Here is a 25,401-nt window from a genome sequence, read left to right as displayed (position 1 = left end):
TAAAGGGTTTAGAGGTCTGGGCTTCGATGCGCGCGCAACCTTAATGCGGAGTTTTGATCTTTACACATGTTTGTAACGTTTCTAATCAATTATATATAGTATTATAAAATTTGATGGTATTTTTTATATTTGTACATTTTACTATTATGATAGGTTCTTACAGCTGGGTAATAAAAGAAGCGAGCGGTTTGTATGCACTCCATTGAAAATACATACAGCCATAAACCTACATTATTCTGATAAAATATGTTGTCGGCTTTGTTCTAAGCCCACCTAACTCAACGACTCGGATTGCTTTTAAATAAATTGAATATTGCATATACGAATATGTAAATCTTTATTTTCCTTTCTCACTAACTCGTATAACGATAAATGTGTAAGTAAATATCTATGATATAAAGTAAAAAACCGATGGCAAAAATATGTTAATTGCTATTTTGCAAAAATGAGAATAAAAACTACACTCGCCAGTGTTAAGCAATATAGTAAATAGCTTCCTTCTTCAAATAACTTTTCATATTAGTCGGTGCCTTTTTGGCAAATATTTCTCAAGAATATTATACTCGAATACAATATATTATATAGTTATAGATATTTTTTGTTGTTCATGTTTTATAAACAATATTTTTCGCCTTGTACAAATTTATAATGTTAATCTCATGTACTTTACCGTGGTGGCTACTGTAGCGTAGGTGGAGGGACTGGGAAGGGGGCAGACTGCCCTGAGCAGCACTTATTTAGGGGCGCCATTTTCGCGATGGAAGGACCTCTCGTGTAGTGTGGTTATTAATTGAATGCAGTTGAAAATATATACGAATAGCCTAGAGCTAAGTTGAATATGTGAAAAAATAAACAACAGTTTAACAAATGCTGATGGTATATGACCCAGCCGATCATAAAATGCTGCTCCTATAGATACAAATATTTTTGGCCATCACAAAATTTGACAATTTATTAGAATCGGTAAAAGTGTAAGTGACACCAAAGGTTTGCTAGAATCGAGTACGTGGTAAGATAATGAAATGTCTGATAGCCGTTAACATATTTCATCAAACTTGAAAACTGTTTTGCACATTTTTTAATATGCATATAATATGTGAAGGGTATGTAGCGTAGCTGTGTGGTGGGGGGGGGGCAAAAGGGGCCACTAGACCATTTGCCCCCCCCGCATATTTATTGAAAGGTCAGATTTGGTATTATATAATAGTATGGGGAAAGGGGTCGTCAAAGTTAAGGTTTCTCCCCAGGCGGCACAAGCTCTGATTTGGCCACTGGGTGGCTAACAAAGAAAATGCGTGATCGGAGTGCGTAAAATATTTATGAATAGCCGATTGCAGAATCGGGTATAGCTGATTATTCAGCTGACTGAGATCGGTCGAATATATTTTAATTATTATGTGAATTTCGATTAAAATAATGGGGAACTAAAATAAAGGTATGGCTAGGGAGATTTAAGGGGGGGAGGGTATATGTCCTCAAGTGCAAAACTAGGGTGGGGGGCAAAATGATCTGTAAAATTTTTAAGGCATAATTTAAATTTAATTCGCATATAAAATCATATAAAATTATATACGATGTAATTCACTAGTTTGCTACTGCAAAATAAAAAAATCTCTATAGACTATTATTATGTAAATTTTTTCATAATAAAATTATCCATGCATTTTTTGTAAGTTGCTTTATTATAATAATATATTTCTAAATCTTTAAAATTAGATTTTTTAATTTTACAGATTACTTTAACGAATTGGCAAAACTGTCTGGTATATTGCTTAATTTTATTATAATAAAATTTATATTACCATTTAAAATATATATTAAATTAGAGGGGGAGGCGCAATTTAGGTAGTTTATCCCTGGGCGCCAAATACTTTAGCTACACTTCTGCAGGGAGGGGGGGATTATAATATTACTATTAACAATTCTCCATGGCTCCCCAACTCCGTTATTAGTCAAAATTATTGTATATATGAGATATATAATACAATTTAGAACATAAATATGTATTCCCTCACCCACGCATAATTAAGTTTATTGTAACCTAATTTTTATTATTAAATAATCAAAATATTAATAATTTCTAAAATCGTATAACCTCTCACTACATTTATAAAATTGATTTTACAACGATTGACTTGGTTAATAAAAATTGTGTTACGGCCAAAATTTAAGAATATATTAAACTGTCATTTGCTACATTCAGTTAAATTTTTAACGGTATGTATGAGTTGGAATAAAATTATAATAAACAAAAATTTTATATAGTATGCATTTTTGTGTGCTTTAATATAATTTTACATATCGACACCTGTTTCTCACCTCTAGCGGTAAGCGTACAAACAAACGATGGCGTCGGCAAAACAGTACCCTACTAATGTCGATCAGTCAGCCGTAGGGCATGTGGCTGTCGTCGCTTCATGTCTGAGCTAAAATCTACATCTTTATCAGCTCCTCATCGCTAGAAACGGACTTCAACCCAATATCTGGTGAGTCACGATCGCAATTGACCGTATAATTTGGCCGGTTCTTGTCAAACCACCGTAGACAGCTGCTCATTTACATCCTTCTCTAACACTAATTAACATCTAAACAAACATCCGTCACATAAAATCTGGAACAATCACAAACATCTAAATAATTCATTCATCGCCACTTTTGTCATTTTTAAGCGTATACAATAATTTGATAAAAATGAAAGCAGACAGACATAAACAAATTTCACATTAATTATTCAATACATTATGTGTTTATCTAATCAAATAATTTCATGCTAGGATTATGTTTGTTTATAAATTTGATCATGTCTCTTTTCACTAGTTTATGATTCTGTGCGATCTTGACACCATTAACGCTATCATATACAATGCACTTAATACAAATTAATGTGTTTTTCGCTTTGAAATGTCTATTATATGCCTATGTGCATAATATTATTGTCACTCATATGTTACAAAATAGTCGTATATTATATAGATATGATTGTAATCATAAGTAAATATTGTGTGGATCAAAATAATGGGTTTATGTAGCATGTAGGTATAATGCATAGAAAACCATAATGGTATTGATTCGGTATATGTATTTCACTGTTTGATCGAAAATAAAGCGATATAAATATTCGATTTAAGTAGAAGATAAACATTATTAGGTTTAAACTGAGTATTTTTTTAAATTCCTAACATATAAACTTCTACTCAATCTACCAAATTTATTTATTTAAAAATAATTTGGCATACTTTTTTAATATTTTTAAATTTATTATCATTAATTTCTTAATTTATGTAAATATTGTTATCTATGGTTGATTTAAGAATGTATTACTGGCAACACATTTTTTATTTTTATTCACAGACGAAAGTGAATTATCTTTGTTCCTGTGGTCTATACCAGGCTTTGCCATCAAATCGTTTTTGAGTGTGACTTTACAGCCAAAAAAGACGCCGGAAGAGCTGATAACAGTTATTAACATTTGTATATATAATACATTACCACATTTTAGGTTGTCCCGTTAGTCTTTGTGTTTTTTTCTTACATTTGCAAAAATGTATAGCTTTTTAGAAATGAACGATAATTTTACTATTTTCTAGGTATTTGTTAACATTAGTCGTGTCAATGATGCTAAATAGCAATGGGATTTTTTTTGCTTCGATATTTTCAACCATAAATCAACAATTAAAGTAGAGATAAAATTCTCTCAGCTTAGCTATATTATGCTTATGAGTCTCAACTTGGTCATAATGCGACAATAGCAGTTAAAACGTGTAATGCAATGAGCAGGGATGCTATTCAATTAAGAGAGTGTCAAATGTGGTTCTAAAAAATTCGTTCCAGGAAATTTGCCATTGAATTAGGGTTGTTAGTGAGGATATTAGGGCTGCTATCAGTGCAGATCCGAGATTAACGATACAAAAGCTAGCACAAGAGCTCAATGTTTTTCATTTCCAGACCCCTATTAAAACCTTCAATAAGTATGCATATTAAGCACGAAAATGGTAGTGGTTGTAAACCTTTTAAAAATATGTGTACATATTTAATTTTGTATATTAAAAAATGTTTTATATAGTTAACTACAAAACAACAGCTCAACTATTATATTCAATAGTGTGTAGTGGCATATCTTTAATTAAAAATACTTTAATTATAAATAGCTAGACAAATATGATCGCAAATATTATTATGCATAATATTTTGATGGTTCATGTAAGAGGGCGATTTTTTTCTTGGAGTTATTTTAATAAAAAAAAAAAACACATTTAACACATTCTTCACTCGCTGGTGCTATATATTTTAACCACATTGCGATTTGAAATTACGCATTATGTTTACCTAAGCAGATATGATAACTCATTTTTTAAGAGTACGTCAGTTAAACAGTTCTTGCCATGAGTCCTTTACATATTTATATCAAGTTTAATTGTTGGTTATATTATATAGTCTTTGAAAATCAGAATTTAAGAGCTTTTCTTCTTTCGATTGACTTTTCATCTCGTTTATGTGTTTTTTCCCTCGTGAAACTACCGAGATTAACCTGTTGCTTCGGCGCGAAGATTTAGACAGAAACAACCTCTTTCAGTTACCGTTAAAGCCTCGATCTAGTGGTTGTCCAATAATGAACTCGACATTAATCAATGTCGTTCTGCCTGACCTGATTTATTGTTTTGTGGGTGTTGCGAAAACAAATTTGCGTCATTTTAGACTGCTTTCTACTGTCTCCAGTCATAGAATTTGAGGCTAAATTATAATATGGTTACATTTATACGTGTTATTATTCATATTAATAACAACGAGGTCATCATCACAATGAGGCTGAGCCCGAGGCGGCCTTGTGGCCAAACTGCGTATTATGCATAATCGTTTTGGCTTTTTTTTTCTTATGGAACAGCAATAGGGACAAGATGAATCCTTGTCGCACTCCGAATTTACTGAGATTTCTTGCTGTTTTGTGCAATGCAATGAATATGTTTATTTTAAAGAGCATACAAGCTTATCAATTGTAATATTATTATTTTTTATGTTAATCTGTAAATAAATTATATTGATGCCTATTTGCATTTTTTTGCGGTCAAAACACTGGTATGCTTGGTCAAAAACTAGAGGTTATACCACTTTCGGAAAACACCTTTCATGTGAGAATTGTTGGCATGGCCATCGATAGTAAAGAATGAGTAGTAGTGTAGTAGTACTGTAGAGGGGATAAAGACACGCAATGAATCAATTGACGTGTGTAGCTATGATATTATACTTTGTTTCGTAAGGTGGAAGAACTTATATTGTTTCAAGTTACCTAGACGGACCAATAGTTCAGATAAGGGAAATGCATCAGAGTTTGTACGAACGTTACCCCTCTAATTATTGATCAATAACGATCTACTAGGAACACCTAATAACATCTTTTCCGCAGAGAAGTGAGGTATCTATTGATATTAAGTTATTACATCTACGTCTTTTTGAACTAAGGGAAGAAGTTCAACAGTTACTCGATAGTTTGTGCCGTGATTGCGTCTCAAATTTCACAAGTCGTTATGAATCTTAGTTAACTCTTAGCTTAACTGAATTAATCTGATTATCAGAGTGGAAGGATACTTTCTTATGTGTCTAGAAGACTAGGCCTAGGGTCTTAGAAGGTCTAGGTTTACCGTTTTAAAAGCGGTAATTGCGTCGCAAGGGAAATTTTGGCATCATATCGCTAGTCCATTGTATTCAATTTTTTTGGTGGCGTCCCGCTCAAATCTTTTTGACCAAAAAGATAAACCAATAGGACGTCAATGAAGAGCTACGTCTCTTAAAGCTTCTTTTTAAAATAATATTCTTGACTTGACTAACGGCATTTTTATTGCTCGGATGTCCATTATTTTAAATAACTATAGTTTTTTTAATATTAGATTTAAAAAATAACATATTATAAACCTTGCCAGTTCGCAAAATAGTTCTCTTTCTACCAATTCGTAGGTGTAAGAAGATTGAAAACCACTGACTTTTCCACCACACGTTTACCAATGTGCTATATATAATCCATAAAATTACGTTTTAACCTAATGTTGGTTTAATGTTTGTGAAGATTTGATTAAGGCGATTAAATTAAATCAATCAAAAATCGTTTTTGCGCCTTCCTTCCCGACATAATCCCCCTTCATTAAAATTCTCGCGCCTCAGATTCTTGAATACGCCTTTTAGTCTTCCTTAATCACTTCCCGTTGTTTCCGCAGAAACGGGAAGTCTAAGTTTAGCGGTAAAGGACCCGGTAGTTGATTACGAAATCGATTATACATTTTATGCGTTGCATAAGCATAGTGGCAGTCATGGACTAGCTGACATTGAATGACATCGCGATCTTCTTTTGGTATCCATTACCATAAAGCACTGGAGAACCGTTTCGCTATTGTGAGCACGCTGTCGTGTTGTTTGACGAGGTTTCCTTTGTTTTTGAAGAGCTGACTGATTTATTCCGTCGGTAAATTATTAGCGAATCGGTTCACTTTTACTAATTGATATTGCAAACGACCAAGGTATTCCTTCGCTTGAAGTTTCTATTTACTTTACATACATTATTCGATCAAACAGCGACTGGAAATGGCGTTAAAGTCTAATGGACCATGCGACACCCAATTTTGGCTTATTTCATCATCTTTTAAATCTAAAAAATATATTTTTTAAAATGTAAATTTAATTTACTGTTTAAAAATGATAAAGATCTATATAATATAAATAAATCTGTAATTTTAATATAAATAATATGGCAAGAATAAAAACATTAACGTTCAAATTATCCGGTGTGTGCAATAGCGGCACACACACATGTGAATATAGACTCACACACTCACACGTACACATACGCATGACTGAAATGCATAGGGATGGCACAACCCTATATAACGTAATATTATAATTATACATATTTATTACCCATACGAATACAATCGATGTCACACGTCTGTATTATTTTCTGTGCCTGAAAGTTAATGAATCGGCAGTTTTTTAAATTTATAAAAATAGTAAAATCGAATGCAAAAACCGATTAAATCATTTTGTGTGCAAAAGTAATGATTTACAGTTCTATGGAAGTTGCGCATGGTCAGTATTTTGGCGTGCTACACGTATCTACAGATAACGTTAAACTTTTGTATCGACAAAATATATTTGCAAAATAAATTAAATTTTATTATTGTATTTGAAAAAAATTATATTACTATTGTATGTATTTAAAAAAAAATTACAATTTCACTAAAAATAGTAGTAGTAAAAATACGTCACATATTTAATACATATATTTAGACGTGCACCTTCTTTTATGTTTTTTGTTGGGTGTGAACAAACATTATTGTAGGTGTAGGGTGTGGACAAACATTAAACAAATATTCTCTATAAAAGTAGTTGTTTGCCATCATTTTGATATATATAAACGGTTAAATATATATGTATTTTAAATACATTTTTTATAGCATATGCTTTTTTTATTAGATAATTCCAAAATAAATATTTTATTTTAGAGGCTGTCGATTGAGATATTTATAATATTCGTGATTAACCCTTTTAATTTCAAGCGAAATTAGGCGGTGTATGCTAAGAATGCCAAGCATTTTTTTGACAAATATAGATGATTTTATAAATATATTAAAAAAATATTTCTGAAAATTTTCGTTCTTTTGTGTGAACCGATATTTATTATAGGAACAAAATTAAATACAGTTTATAAGGTATTGAAAAAAATTATTTCATAATTAAAAAAAAATACAAAACTAGAAACGGACACCCGCGTCCTAGCGGCATTCATGTCGTCGTTCGTAAGCGGACACTGGCGTCTTTACGGCATTCAAACGGTTAAATTGGTCACTAATTTATTATTTAATTTTTTTTTCCATAAATTGATTGTGGCAGCCCTATACAGTTGCGCAATACGATAACGCGGAAAATTCGAACAATTGAAAGAAATATTTTACTTTACATTAAATCTGCCATTGTTCCACTTCAAATTGTAATAATAATGAAATCGTTTCCAATGAGTCAAACTAATTTGTAAGCTCATATGGACCACTATCTTCCTCTAGTTTCGTTAAAAACGCGCGGTTTTATGACCCGTTCATATGATACGCTTTGCGCTAGTGACCCGACTCGGAAGCCTAACATACATATGCTGCACATAGCGTGGAAAGGGTTAAAGAATAAATTAAATAAAAATATGATCTAATGGATTCGTTTATTTTAAACAATTAATAATAACGTAAATAAGAACTGCGGAATTGTCGCTGCGCGGCCTGATTCATGACATTTTCCTCAAACAAACTTAAACGACATGCAAACAATAAAATAGAGAAAATTTAAATTCTTGAATAACTCACACACGTATTACTTTTGTGCTTCTCAATTAAGGCACGTGCATATTTTATCATCAATACGACCTTACATTATACGCAGTAATCATGATGAGTAATGTATGCATTTTACAAATTGATACTTACGAGTCATCCTTGAAGGCGTTCGGTACAAGCGCTATAATGCGACTTATTCGGCCCTGCCTCGATTCTATTCAGCATACGTAAATATATTGCTATGGGTGGAGTTTCTGGTTGCTTACAAATAAAGCATTATATTCTGGGAAGTGTTTGTTTCGTAGGGCTTTCTGGTCCGTGTATGTGTGCGTTTACAGTATTAATACAAAATGCCGTTTCGTTTGACCCTGCAGGGCTCTACCCGGAGGGTCAGTTATAATTTCGAATTAAAAGCTTTGGCTCCTTTGAGGAACATAAGTAACGTGGGATTAAAATTGGTTAGAATATGTGGACGTTTTAATTTCACGACGATTGGTTTATTCAGTATACATTTTAACTTTGTAAACAATATTTATTATACAAATACTCGTTTAAGAAATAAATAAAGCACTAGACTCTCAAAATACGTGTTTTATAGCAGCGCTATTGAAGTAGTAGTAAACATACCGAGAAAAAATAACACTTCCACTTCCCGGTTTAGTTTTATCAGAAATCCATTTATCTCGAGGAAAGATTAGTTTCCCGTCAATATTGTTTCAGATAAGCAGTGTGATATGACTGTTATCAAGAGTTAAAAATTATTTTAAAAAACAAAAAATTTATACAATTAGCGTAGATCTATAAAATTATAATTCATTTTTTTTATGATTCTCCACTATATTATAGATCAGGCAATGTATTAAGTGGGCGATTTTTATTCAGTCAAAAAAAGGCGTTTAGTAAATAACTATATTTTTTATTTATTCCACTAGGGCTGTTATTTGCAGTCACATGTTTTGTATGCAATATAGTATCTTTTTTTGTACGAGTTTAAACTGAAATACCATGCGGTGGCCACGAGAAATATTAACTTGTGATTTGGCGAGGGTATTGTTAGTCAGGGAACTGTAAGACGTGCTTTTGAAAAATCTTTTAATGGCGATATTAATCTTAAAAATCAGCACCCTGAAAGACCGTTATCTGCTATTAGAAGTACTTGTAATTCATTGGAACACGAAATTAAATTTATAACTTATATTTAATTAACGTTACTTTTAAATTAATAAATGTACGAGAGATAAATTTTTCGAAAATAAATATTGCGATATTCTAAAATAAATATTAAATATGCAAAAAAATAAATTTCAGAAATAAATCACATCTCTATCGCATAAATCTGCTCTTAGAAAAAAATATGTCGCATTTTGAACAAACATATTTGCAATTTTCTACGCACTCCGTTCTCATAAGGTTCTTCCGAAAAATCGTAATTGTTAAAAAATAATGAATAATATAGGAGTATATTTAATTTGAATAAATTGAGAAGTGGTGCTCTAGCTCCTGGTTTAAAAATTTAGGAGGCGTCCAGTTTAGATTATTATCTAAACTTATTGTTCCAATAGAATAAAGATTTGCTGCACACATTTCTAAAAATATTTTTTTACAATGTAATGAATGAAAGTAAATAAATAAATGGGACAAAAAGGTTTTTGTATACAGTCGTCTTATTGATTTTTATTGGTACTAGAATATGAAGTATTTTTAGAAGTACTTGAATGTCAGAAAGATTGTTTAAGCGCTTATTATTATTTGAAATACGATACATACAAAGTCGAAATTTGATCTGCTTGTTTTTTATATTTTCAAAATAAAATATGAAAACGACAATAGTTACTACATTTTCATTCAATATATTCAAAGAAAATGTTCTGACTTGCATTTTTTGCCAATACATGAATGGAGATCTAACAGATTAGCAGACTTACACATCATGACAATTAGGTATAGTTGTAAATGTGAGTTTTACCTAGAAACTTCTTTACATTTTATGATATACCCATCATTTTAATTTTATAACTTGTTTATAATTCATTCGAAAATATGTTTTAATGTGTTGTAATAATCCTAATTCATTAAGATTTATAGTATGTCATTTTCTGGACAAAATTAAGGGGCTTCAAATGTTTGTCAATATCATGCGATTTAACGCCGTTGGAGCACCTAAAACCCTTTTGGGCATAACGTACATGTCTTTGGACTTCTAAAGGTTAAACCAGACGGGACTTCTACAGCAGAATAAAATTTGTTAACTGACACCATGTATAGACAATTATCATTTATAACTAACAAAAAATTGAATAGTTAATATAAAACAATATTTTAGAAGCCTGTCTTCCATCCAGTCTATGTTTTTTATAAATGTTCGTATTTTACATACAAGCAAATATCGACAGTGATCAACTAGTTATCACATTTTTTCGGAAAACCGGTTGATTCGAAATCCTGTTGTTAAAAGATATTTATCGTACAATGGTTACATTTGAAAAAAATTGTGCTACGTGGCTAAATGTACATTGTGTATAAGGTAGCACTTTAGTTCTATGGGTTTTTCTGATTGCTTCTGTGACCAAATGGATTCGGTTTTTTATCACCTTGTTGATTTGAGGTGATAATACTGGTTTCAAAACTTTGGTTCAAAAGGACCGAAAGTACTGCTTCGTACCTAACCAGTTTTTTTTGTAGCTGACCTCAGATAACGTAAGCGAACGTGACTACTTGTGCTAACGCTACGTGCACACAATTCTTCGCAAAAATATTAATCATATTGCACACATATCCGACCATTTTGCACGTAGCACCAACTAGATTCGATTATGGTCTCATCAGGTCCTAGTTGTCAATAACAAATGTTTAATACGCTGGACTTACGTCACGAATTATATTTATGACAGGCGAGTGCTAATATATTGTAGCGATTGTTCCATAGGAACACTTGTTCAGTTCAAGAGTTTCAGTTTTATTAAATTATGTCTTCCAGTTGAATACTAATATGATAATTTAGTGAACACCTGTTACCTGTTGTATTCGATCGATTTAACTGTTGAATGGACACTTTAAAGCATATATATATTTTGCTTGAAATTCAACAGATGATTACTTCAATTGAATGTAACTATAGGTTAGTTATTATTACTATTTAAATACCCAGTTATCTTAACCCTTTCGATGCCATGGGTTTATAATGGGCTGTGATCTATAAGCCACGATTTTTTAATAATTAAAAAAAATATTCAACCTAAAATTGTATACGTTTTACCATTATTCGTTTATTCAATACATGTTGTTAAATATTTGTACACATGTGTACTCTTAGCAACGGTGGCCCTCTGTGCAAATAATGATTTTATTTTTTCACTGCTCTTTAACAATATGACTGTTCATGTACACTAAAATTCTTCACTCTCTGCTTTTTTTTGCTAATCTTATTTTCAAATAAGATCAGCAACCTATAACATTAAAATACAATAAATAACGTTATAGTCTCTTTTTTGCGTGGATAATTTTTTTGTGTATTAAAAATAGTGCCACATACAAATATTTTATTTATCAAAACCATATTTTAGAATATTGACTCAATGTAAATATTTGGATTTTGTAGTACATATATAATATCTTATCCTGTTCACATCGTACATATTAAGTACGACAAAATCTCGTACAATCGTGGTTTGTTTGCCATTTTCTGTTTACCAAAAATTATATTTTGTGTATTTCAAGAAGAAAGCATATGAATCCAATCAAAATGTTCACTTTAATTAGTAAATATTGTTTGCCAGCATGCTAAACATACAAAGAGTAAACATCTGTATGAAAAGACTTCTGTCCATTGACAATAATAATTCGTAGGCAATGTGCTTTGCAGAGTTTATTTCGGTGTCTTCCCGGCACGCCAAATATACAAAAAGTAAACAGCTGCGCGAATTGACTTCACCGCTAATCGATAGGATTGATATTCATGCTGTATTTTTAAAAATATGGTTCAATAAATTCAAGTGATTTAATAATCTTAAATTATACTAAATAACCATATAATTAGGCTCAAAGGTTTATGACATTTTTAAGTGTCTAATGAGTACTGGCGTTTTTTTTTTTATCACCTCTATAGAAGCCATCCGCTGTAAAAGGGTTAACTTTTAATAACTATTTCAAGAAAACTGTTTCTTTTAAAAAGGTATTATTTTATTAGATTTTTTAAGTGAATTTATAGCTTTGTGCATTCAGGGTCAGCCCCAGCTTATGTAGTTTCTCCCCCCCTCCACATATTATCACATTGAACTATCATACACCAATACTACTTTACCATAAATTATCTTTCGCTAATAATTTTATTATTAATTAAAATTAACTACAAGCATTTTAAAATTTATAGTATTTGTTATAGTTATAGATAGTAGTTGTTCATTGTATTAAAATTATTTAATAAAATACACATTCATGACATAAAAATTAGTAGATCAACGCTGAAAAACAGCGGCTAAAAAGCGGTAACCACAGAACAAAGAATATAATAGTAACTAACCAAAGTGTCCATTGAAGAGCAAAACGAGGTGCATAGAGTTACTATGAGACCATCATCGCTTGCTAGTAATAAAAATATACTATTAAATTTCAGTGCAATCCCTTTTTAATGAATTTAAAATTATTGTCTATATATAATTTAAAAAAATATTTTGCAGTTTTAAACATTAATAAAAAAGAACCAGTGCAATTGACATGTTGTCGAAAATAATTTATAAGTAAGCTCAATATAATTGTATTATAGCATATATAAGCTTAAATAAATTAAGATTTTTTTCAAATATTTAATTTTAGTTTTTTTTAGCAACATTGTTTGAAAATAGTTTAAGAAAATGTTAGGCCTTTATTTTGATTTTTAACTACCCTATAGAGCTGGCGGTCGGCCCTGTGTGAATCGCATTGCTATTTTTCTCTAAATATAATTATTGAAAATATTTTTTAATTAAATCCTCATTCAATATCGGTTTTAAATACCTGATTTCTGGCTCTCTAAGAGCCTTGTGGAGGTCTGACAAACCAAGGGCAAAGCCCCGGTGTCGAACTCGAAGGCGTATGTCTTATCTGTAATGCACAGTACTTCGCTGACAATAACCAATGTAGCCAATGACTTGAACCCGTTGCCATATTTGGCGGTCGACGGAGAGAAGAGGTTTCTTGAAATCAAAACTTTTCCAAAATTTCCATCAACAAGTCACCATTTCCTGAAAAGCAGTTCCTATCTGCATACGAGAAACTGTTTAGCGCCTCAAATATAATAAATTAAAAAAACCTTGCTTCATTTAATAATGCGCCTCTTTAATAATCAGTTGTTAACTTGATTTTCTATTACTTCTAATCATTTTATAACAGTATAATTAATTACAATATTTTACCGAACATATGATTTAAATGTTTCTCCTGAAAAATGACAAATATGCCATTTATGTATATGAAAATGTCAAAAGGAGTTAATTAAACGCATTTAAAAGTAATCGATCATTTACTCTCAATCTTGAGGCATCTAGAGATAAACCATGAATATAATTTGTTGATAAAGTACTTTGACTTTGATGTGCGTTGTGCTCAAAGAGCTTTTGTAAATTTCTGCGGGTTCCTTGTACTTCCTTAGCCTCCTTTATTTTCGCCTTGCCGGTTTGATTAACTAACACCCGTCGGTTATCGACCCGTGGCGTACAAAGTATCAAACTTCTGGCAGTGAACCTGGCAAAGCTCCAGATGACCCCCGAGATGTCCTTTTTTATGAAACTTTTCTGCTGAAGTTCAGACCTGTTTTTTGTTTCCGCATAGCTTTTATGGCTGTGTCTAGACGTGGGTTTTATGTGATATTAGAATATTAAAGGAAACCGGTTGTAACCCTTTCTTTTAATAATACCTTGGGGTGCTTTTGCTACCTTTGCAGATAGTTACTTACAGTAAGTTTACCATGGAATAGAACCCCTTAAATTTCAAATGAAGTTTAGTTAAATCTTCGGAACACAAGCTTCATAAATACAAAGTGGTCCGCAAACCACGCGTCTATTTTAAAAAATGACTCACTATTTTCCAAATTAAATTTTCGTTCTTTGAATACTTACAGAATATTTCATGATTCGAAGTATGGCTTTTAAAAAATAATTTCGTCCGAAAAACGAATTTGAGAAGCTAGATTTTATTCCGCAGTTTAAGAACAATGGGAAAAACGAAGCACTTAAGAGATACGAATGGAATATTTTTAAATAGTTATAAAAACAACTTGATTAGAACGACAAATGGTGCTCTTTGAGATATTGCTACTGCATCCGCGTATGCTTCCAAGGTTGGAATGTTTAGAGCTTTTATGTAAATTGTGCAAAAATAAAAATTAATGACGCTTTTCCAATTAATTATATTTATTTATATCTATAACCGGAGGTTTGATGATATGATTATTATTAGAACCTCATAGTATTGAATAAAATGTGGCGTGGCTACAAAATTGATTATTGTTTTTAATATTATTTTAATATGACGTAACTAATTAATTACGTCATCACAGTACCACTAACAGGTCACGAGTCATTTAACGAATAACGAATAGAATTTATTGTGTTTCATTGCGTAATTATTTTGCTCATTCCAAACATAGATAGTTTATAGCGGAAAAAACAATTTGGATATTTCGCAATAATAAGAAACTGTATATTTAGGGCTTCATAGACTTTAGAACAAACATTAAACGAAAGTCGATTGCGTATGAAATATTGTAATAGGTAGCACTCTCCAATAAAAACACGAATGAGACCAAGGTCGAAAAATACGGTCGAATTATATTCGATTCTAAGAATTTCCATACATTTTCTGGGTGGGCGCATATTTACAGACATTCAGAAGTAACAAATAATTAAAAAATGTTAATTGCTTGTAAAATATGTATATAATATAGTGGGAAAATATTAGTGTATAATACACACGTTTAATATGTTTGTATAATTTCACACTAATAATAAATCTGTTATTAGTCTGTTTTTTTTATATATCGTCGATTTTTGTTTGAAAAGATACTATTATTTTTAATAATATAAAATTGAATCACATTGGCAAAAATTAGTAACATCCACGATTTAAAATGCTTAGATATTTTTTTTCTATGATAGTATTTTCCAGGGCTTCAAACCGGAAATTAATCTAAAGTCGGAAAACCCGGGTTTTTTTGTAGGAACGAAAACTAGAGCTATACCTTTTTGTTGAAAAATATTAGGAACAAATTATATTTATAAAAAAATCAATTACAATCACAGATGAACAAGCACAATCATCTAGTGAAACATCCCATGAAAAGGTAGACTTACAGGATTTTTAAAAAGTAAAGAATCGGCAATAGAAACATATAGATTTCTTATTTCTATAGATGTAGACATTGAATTAATATTGAATAACTTTAACCGTGTACAAAAATTAGACAAAAAAAAACATATTTAAAAAAAATTTAATACAAATTAAAAAAATAATCACTCGAAGCTGAACCAAAAACCGTAATAACCGATATTTTTCCGGAACGAAAACCTGAACCGAATCGATATATTGTATGTATATATATATATATATATATATATATTTAATTGAACTGGAACGAAAAAAATAACGTTTCGATTGCCTGATAAAAAGTATACAAATAATTTATATTTTATAAAATTAATTTAAATTGAAAAAAGGAGTGACGACTGAGATAAATTAAATGATAGTAATCAAAATATTGCCTTTCTTCATCTTTTTGTTATTATTATTATTATGAATACTGATGATAGACGTTCTGTATAAAATATAAACAGTACAAATGTATTTACGAAACATTTTTTATCTACTGAAATTTACATACATATATGTTAAATTATTTGCTGATTTATCGTATGTAATTTTTGGTTGATGTAAATTTGGTTATGTAACAAAGTTTGTACTACCTCACACCAACGGTTATCATTTTATATTCAGTGTTTGTATAATTTTAGATTATTTACTTTTAATCAGGATCGGTTTCGAACACCGCGTTTAATTTTCTTATGCATACACATTATATGTATGGTTGTATAGATGAGTGTAAATAAAACAATCAATATAGAATTTCATTAAAACCAGAGATTAAAAATAGGTTCTCATTTGGGTCAAGGTTTCTCAACTGTTTTACCAATTGAGGTCGATTGATTTCCAAAGAAAAAATAGTATATTGTACACTTTCCTTTCTTGGAATTACTTGTTAAAATTTTTTTCTTCTACGTCATATATTGTTGAAAAAATATTATGATTCATAATCAGATTAAAAATGTACTTAAAACGCTAATAATTTGTACAAAATTGGGTTAGAAATACAAATAAGTAATCAAAAATTAAATCATTTTATTATTTAACTTGTGTTGTGTAACAACAGAAATTTTGAACAAATCTATTATTTTTGAATTTAAAAATTTAACTTGTCCTCTTGTTTTCCAGAATTGTGGAAATGTTCAAAAGTATCTCCGATTCATAAAAAGGGTCCCAAATCTCAGATTGACAATTACAGGCCAATAGCTTTGATCTCATCACCTGCAAAATTATTTGAAATTGTTTTGCATAAATACATTTTTAATTATTGCAGGTGTATGCTTCTCGACCAACAACATGGTTTCCGTAAATCTCGATCCACTGTCACTAATCTAATGGTTTTGTCTAACTATGTTTCAAAATCATTGGACTCTGGTGTACAAGTGGACGTCGTATACACAGATTTTGAAAAAGCATTTGATAAAGTTAACCATGCTTTACTTGTAAAAAAGTTATCTAATTTCGGGTTTTCTGAAGATCTCATAAATCTATTCTCAAATTACTTGACCAATAGATATCAATTCGTCAAGTATAATAACTCCTTTTCAGAACGATATAAGACCCCTACTGGAGTACCTCAAGGATCCAATTTGGGTCCATTGTTGTTTTTATTGTTCATTAATGACATAGAAACAGCAATAGAGCATTCAGATTCTTTATTATATGCAGATGACTTGAAAATTTACAAGAAAATACATTCGATTTCTGATTTCCTCGACCTACAGGAGGATCTCAACTCTATATGGAAATGGGCTTGCTATAACCAATTGACTGTCAGTGTAAAGAAATGTCACACAATTTCATTTTCAAGGTCATTAACGCCGGCAAAATATTCTTACCATCTAGGCGGATATTTTCTGGAAAGGTTTTTTTCAACTAAGGATTTAGGAGTGACTTTCGAAGAACGTTGGAAATTTAGCCAGCACATTGCAGAGACTCATAGCAAATCCTTAAAAATGCTCGGTTTTATCTTGAGAAATGCGCGTTACTTCAGGAATACTTTAGTATTGCGCACTCTTTATGATACTCTAGTCCGCAGCATACTAGAAACTAGCTCCATCATTTGGATCCCAGGCGTAATGAATCAATGTAATGAATTGAACCTGGAAAAAGTACAACGTAAATTTCTTTGATATTTATACTTGAAGGAATACGGGTATTATCCGTTCTTGTTTCCCAGTGCTTTTATTTTGGGAGCCCTGGGATACGTTTCTTTGTCGACTCGCAGAAGTGTTTATGTAATTAAACACTTCTGGAAATTGCTCAAGGGCATCGTAGACAATCCTTCAGTGCTCGAGCAGCTTCAAATGTGGGCTCCTGAAGGTGGTTATAGTTCTCGGTCGCGTCCACTATTCTTGCCTGTTAAGTCTAGAACTGGAGCACTTGCCAACTCTTCTCTGGCCAAGGCTATTTATCTGCTCAATTCTGTCCATAGTAATATTGACATTTTCTCTTGCACATATGGAGTTTTGGTTCAGTTCGTATGGGACAATGCACACCTGTTGAGGTGATTTGTGTCTGTTGTTTTGTCTTGTTTATATTTGTATGTATTATGCTGTATTAGTACTTTTGACTATAATGACGCATTGGGTTTGCCTGTCAGGTCACGATAGTTATAATTTTAATAAATAAATAAATAAATATAATATATAATACCAAAGATATGATATACCCAAAGGGCTTGTCTCATTGAGTCATTTAAAAATTAACGGATTAACGTCAAATTTTGCCATGAGAATAATAACAGTTCACATGATGGTCTTTAAACATTTCAACTTCAAATAATATAAATTTGAAGTAAACAACAATTAATAAAAAAATCTTTGGCAATCCTTAACGGAAAAAACAATGTAAATAATTGCTTTTTTTTTAACGTCATATATACATAATAATTTTAAATGCAAGGTTGTGTTTAATATTTACGAACGTGGATCTTTTTCGAGCGACCTCCTCAAAGCGAACATAAAAAACGACCAAGGTCCGAAATTCGCGTGATTACGTATTTACGGAAACGTAAAAGTCAAGCGCGAACCCTGAATGCAAATAGCGTCACGAAGTCTCGAACAATGAAAAACGAGCCCTTTTTAATTTCTCTTATTGGAAAAAAATATATCGTAAAACTGAGGTCGCCCTATTGTTGGTGCAAGGATAAAGGGACACCCACATTTCAAAAATCGATAGACCCTCACCTGCCATTCGGCTTTCGCAATTTGTGACACACATATATATAGATGAATGAATTAACGACGAGGCATGCTTAAAATTACGATGTCGAAAAGGTTATTTTTTATTTAAAACGTGTTCGTTAAGTGTTTTAACTTTCTGGTTAGTGAAAATACGAAATTTAATTTTTATTCCGCTGCATAAAAAAATATTCAAATTATAAAAATGTCATTTTAAAATTTAGTTTCGTTTTCAGATGTCAAAACGATCACGAAATAAATCTAATTGTCTGTCAAGTTCCACAAGAAGTAAAAAAAGTTGTAATGAATTCAAACTTAATGGCTTTCCAAATCAATTGCAACCGAAATGGCATCGTCACCCCAAATTGTAAACGTTAAAATCGGAGATATTTTTATTTTTCACAGTGATACGAAAAATAAATTTGCAGCATTTGCTGTCAATCTAATTCCAAGTGTGAATTCGCTGTCGGTAAAATATGGGATGAATGGAAATTAGATTTTTTTTTGGCGTAGTAAAAATTATGCCTTTGAATTTGTCGAATGCATAAATATAGTTATAAATGCAGAGAGTATGGATGAAATTCTCCATATGAAATATCTCACAATTTTCGAAATGCAAAATTCTCCGGCCATTCTATTTGTGAGAGCGGTGTATCAAAAAGGGATAGGAAATATTTATATAACAGTCTGAAAGTATTGTCTCACAATATAAATTTTATGACACGTTTTGTTTCGGAATCATTTTCCATTTAACAAATAAAATGTGAGTATTTGCAAAAACTACACACGGAATACTCGGGCGACGGTAGTACACAAATAAAAAAAATTATTTACCGTCAGTGATTTATGATCGTTACGACTCTTGATCGCTCGTTATCCATCGGTTGATAGTTAGCTCTCTTGCAAGAGATGTTAACAGATTTTTTAATTCTGCAATGCAATTTTGATACCAATTACACAAAATAATTAATATTTATTATTGATTTAGAAGTAACAAAAAAAATATTTTTCGCTTTTGCAAATATGAAAAGAGCAAATTCTGCATGTATCATTAATTATTCATAAATAGTATACATTGTATGATGCTTTCAAGTTTATAATCCGGCACTTCATAAAGTTTCTGTTAATCCTTTGCCTCATAGTCGAAACACATTTTTTCTTTCAACAATATATTGGGACGGGTGAGCTGTTTCACGTGTTTTTACGATAAGTAAATTAATTTTTTGCTTTATTTATCTATTATTATATATAGTTTATTTTAACTATGAATATAATATAAACAATTATACATCGGTTTTAATTTTTTTTATTTTTATAATTAAATACTATTTAAGCAAAATACGAAAATCAAATCTTTTATACGTATATAATATAAATTATAACGCTGTGTCAGTAAATAATAGTGGACAAAAATTACCAGTAACCGTAATTTATGGTAAAATATCCGAGAACCGGGTAAAACATTTGGCCGAGTATTTGAATGCCCTAAATCCAATTGTTGAATGTAAATGTGGATTCAGCTTGATGAATGTTATCAAATTTGAAGTACGCAATAAATTAGAGATAAAACCGTTAGATAATTTAATGAAAATTAAGTTGTACAAATTATTAGAAAGACTAATTTGGATAAAGTATATACAGTTTGGCTAAATCATAAATATTGATGTGAAAATATAACTTTGTTAAAAATATTTTTAGTGCACGGTTGAGTTTTGCTCTGTAATTATGTCAATATATATTTTATTAACTTGTATGAAAAAAAAAAACACATTCTATTTTGAACATAAAACGTTAATGTAAATGTAAAATATTAATAAATTTTAAATTTTTATGAGTATATTAAAATATTTTATTTTGTATTAAATCATATTTTGTATGCATATTTGTATGAATAATTATAATAACCGACTTCTATAAATATATTTTATAAATTAATAATATCTGAGATTAGTAGCATTAAAAATATTTTATTTTAGATAGACTCTTGTATTAGAGGGAACATTAGTCAAATCTTATAGGTTACTTTACAACTACTAGCTGACCATACACGCGTGGATTTGTCCGTCGCGGGTATCTGGCGGACAAATTCATTACCCTATCAAGGTTTAAATAACGTTTAATCTATGTTCCGCAGAGTAATACGGACCATGTGTAACGGTGCAACGCTCGAGCTCATTAAAATATTTTCTACAATTTCTAAAAGTTAATCCTTCTCTGCTTAATATAATTTTAACCGACAATTAATATGGGCGTTTTAGTCATTCGAGAGCTTTTAACTGCCGTTAGTTGTTCTTGCCTGGATTCATTCAGTGGAACGGACGTTCGTATGACCGAGCGCATGTGTCGCTTAGATTCGGATCACGAAGCAATGAATACAGTATTGCTTTTTACTTGCTGATTTTTATAACTTGTCATTCTTTGCCGGCTGTTGATTTTCACCACGTGCAAATGAAATGCAAATGTCAAGCTCGTTTGCATACATGCAAAACGAGGCAGGTGTGAACGACGCGTCGTTTACTTCTGGAGTTGGTATGGGTAAAAAGTAGCATTACGTATGTTACACACGACTATTATCTGACTACTTTTTTCTCGAGTGCATATCGGATTTGGTATGCCTGGCTCGTGCGATGCAATCGGTTTTGGAACGGGGCTGGTGGCAATTTGACACCGTGCCAGTTTGTTGATAAGATAGTTTCGAAATTGGATTGGTTTTATAGTTTATATTATAGTATACGATCTAGATTAGTTGTCATTCCTCTTGTAATAATGTTATTTCTTATCATTATCCTTAACATAAGAAACGTAGAATTAAAACCTACACATTATTAGTTATCAACAAAAACAATCATATATGGTAACCACAATCAGTACATTAACCCTTTGTAGTTGCTTCAAGTCCAAGCCAGTTTTAATAAATATATTCAATATAATCATTAAAAATAATAAAAAAATACAAATATTTTGGACTTGGCCTATAATTAGTTTCATTACGTTAGATTTGGGTTTGAACAGAAAATGGACGTTTCGCAACTGTTAAATAGAATTTCATGGACATTTTAGAGCAACATATAATTTCACTAGCGCTTATCAGTTAATTATATTTACGCTAGTATAAATGTATTTGGACTTCACTAGAGAAAATATAATTTCACTGAAAAATACATCGCATGTAAATAAATAATGATAAGAACGTAAATGTATATATTATTACGTATATAAAAGTTCAAATCATATAATTTTACTAGCATTTGCCAGATAAATTATATTTTCACTAGTAAAAATATATATCTACCGGTGAAAATGTATTCCGATATAATTTCACTGAAATGACGTATCTTAAAAAAATATTTTTCGATAGGTTCATGACTTTTTTTAGATTTTTTTGAGGGATTGTCGACATCGTCCTCTAGCAACTTTAAAAAGTGCTTTATTGATTAGGCGCTACGCCGAGAATGCAATGAATTATATTCCAACGCTTCTATTAAAAAAGGACAACTATGGATTTGACCCGTATTCTCTCTTGTAAAGATATCTTAGAAATTTTCTTTGAATTTTCTCCATCAATCAGGAGGGCTTCTTCTGACAATGCAATACAGTAGCTTGCTTTTAAAGCAGCTATCAATTCCATTTCGTTATCATTAGACATATGCTTAGATTTACCATGATGCTTTGACAAAATGTTACAAAGATGTTGAGTATTGATAAATAATACTTGCCTTTTCCTACATATATCTGCCATATATTTTTTACTAGTGATTTGATCTTTAGTTTCGTTACTGTCCGGTTTATCAGCATAGCTATACAACTCCATCTGTATATCTGCATGTAGCATTGAAAATGCCTAATAATATGTATTACAGAACTTCCTGTGTACTCAAATTCTTAAACGGAACTCTATAGTTCTGCTATTGTAGTAGGTGCTTGACCTGTCGATTGTATAGCAACATTTAGTACTGAAATTCGCTGACAATGGATCTAATTTTATAAAACTCTTAACACTCGATTGGAACAGCTTTACGCGTGACTCATATTTTGGCATAGAACAAGAAGCCTTTTACTGGTGGATATATTCTATGTTTTAAAGGCTTCATATTATTATACATATATTATCTATTACAACATATGGCTCACCTGTTGTATTTTATAGAAAATAAAGATTTTTCTCATTATATTTTCAATCACTGCATAATTCACCGGCATTTATTAAGCGAAATTTTGTAAAACGTTAATGATGATATTATTTACAAATCAATCAGATGTAAAGCGCTTAAAAATAATGTGTAAAATATTATAAATATTAGCTTATTGCATATGAAGTCAGATGGATAAACAAAATATGCGTTCTTGATCTATATATAATATTAGAAAAAAGAAAAAAATTAAATTAAAAAACTAACTTTTAGTAAAGGTTTTCTCTTATTACTCATCAGATGTGCTGATATTATATTTATTGAGGTACCATCTGGTTTATAACTCAGATAACAAAAAGCATACTAAAGATTATATTTTAGTGAAGTTGCTTTTTACCTCAAGTGAAATGGATACTGAATCGTAAAAAACATTTTATTAATATGACTTTAAGAATAAAATACTATCTTATTTGATTAACAACATTTACGATATGACAATGTTTTTAATTTAATATTATTATTTTTATAAACACAGTAGTTATTTTTTCGGACTCGATTTAAATATTTAAATTTAATAAAACGATTACTGAATTATGGAGATTCGTTGTGAAGATGCGCTCTGGTAAACAGTTATATCATTTTAGAAATCAGGTATTTACTAACATTTCCGAGGATTACCCTTCAAAAGGAAAATCTTTGTGAAATATCTTGGCGCTATGTTTTATAGGCATTTGTATTTGAATTTTCATATTTGTAAAATTAAATTAAATGAGAATAAAACTTAATGTATGTTTATTAATTATAAAAATGTGTTAGATAATAGAACCAAAAAAGTAATAAATAACTCTAGTATAGAAATAGTGGATAATATAAAATATTTAGGAGTAATTGTTGATACAAAATTAAAATTTAAAGAACATTGTAATTACATATTAAAAAAAATTAGTAGAAAAATAGGTTTATTATCTAGATTAAGAAATATATTAAGTATAAATACAAAAAAAAATTTACAATAGTATAATATTGCCCCATTTTAATTATTGTGCAACACTATTAAATATGTTAAATAAATTAGACAAACAAATGTTGCAAAAATTACAAAATAGGGCAATGAGAGTAATCTTAAATAAAAATAGATTAACTAATTGTAAAAGTATGATTGATAGATTAGAATGGTTGAATGTTCAAGAAATATTGAGTATGAATGTTTTAGTATTTATATATAAGTTAGAAAATAATATGTTACCAGAATATTTTAATAAGTATTTAATAAGAAATAAAGATGTACATAAATATAATACTAGAAATAGAGAAAATTTAAAGATAATTAAGTATAAGAAAACGAGTACGGCTAGGGGAATTATGTACGGAGGTTTTGATTTATATAATAGTCTTCCAAGAGAAATCCGAAACAGCAAAAATATAACGGGTTTCATAAATGGAATAAAAAAACACCTTCGTACATATAGAAATAAATTATAATATTAAGTCTTTATTATGGTATATTTTTATTTTTTATTTCTGTTATGTATTTTTTATATATTTTTTTATATGTTTACTAAATTTGTTAGATGTAAAGATTAGCTATTAAGCTAAATAAATTAATAAAATAAAATAAATAAATAAATAATAATTAGGCATCCAAAATTCTGTGATTTGTGTATTTTGTAATAGTATATTATAATATGGAGTCTTTACGATGGAATATTTATTATATTAAAAAAGTATACAAAAATATGTTTCTGTTGGATATTTTTAGTTTATTTCCTTACACTTTCTGCCATGTCTGTCTATTTGTAACTTGAGAAAAATGCAAAATTTAAAATTCTTAAATAAATTAAATGTTCTTCTTTCGTTGCATAAAAAGTGTGGGTCCGTACCAGATGTTTGAAAATATGCATACTTTCCTGGAAGCTTTTAATACAGGTCGGCTTAAAAACGCATTTGAATAGCAAAAAATGTTGACGATTTTATCAACTACTCAAATCAGCTTTGGTGATCTAATAACTACATTAACTGCTCCTTGTAGGAATTATATTTTTTTCATAATGATTTAAAAGCTCTCAATATTTTTTTTAATTACTCTTTAAGTTATCGGTAATATTTTTCAGACAAATAATTACATTAAATCAGATTTTTTTTTTTTATAAATATAATGCTTTTTATTCAATATTTCATAAGTTATATATGTAAATATATAACTATGTATCTGGGGTGCTCTAAAACATCGAAAGATTGACCACCGTACATGTACGGCGATACCGCTCAAAGGGTTGTAAATACTGTTCAGACAGTGGTTTATTTATTTTTCACGCTAAAGATAAAAAATCGATTCCCAGTTAATATTAGTTTTATGACCCTTTTAACAAGTCTTTTGCATCTAGTTTCGACGCAACGGCTATGGGTGCTCTCGATTTTTATTCACTATTTCTTGTTATATGTATATGACAT

General features: G+C 30.3%; 1 protein-coding gene across 1 annotated transcript in view; it reads left to right on the top strand.

The window, feature by feature from the left end:
• The first annotated feature begins 2,373 nt into the window (after positions 1–2,373).
• The window catches only part of LOC148239515 (E3 ubiquitin-protein ligase RNF19A-like), a 101,641-nt gene continuing 78,613 nt past the window's right edge, over positions 2,374–25,401 (top strand). Inside the window, exon 1 of the mRNA XM_088196840.1 lies at positions 2,374–2,486. The gene's annotated coding sequence lies outside the window, so the exon portion shown is untranslated. The remainder of the gene's footprint in view (positions 2,487–25,401) is intronic.

This window comes from Plectrocnemia conspersa, unplaced genomic scaffold (assembly GCF_051122295.1).
Source record: "Plectrocnemia conspersa isolate PC_06_02 unplaced genomic scaffold, ASM5112229v1 ptg000001l, whole genome shotgun sequence".
Classification (NCBI taxonomy): domain Eukaryota; kingdom Metazoa; phylum Arthropoda; class Insecta; order Trichoptera; family Polycentropodidae; genus Plectrocnemia; species Plectrocnemia conspersa.
The sequence above is the reverse complement of the archived record's forward strand: the minus strand, read 5'-3'. Positions and strand labels throughout refer to the sequence as shown.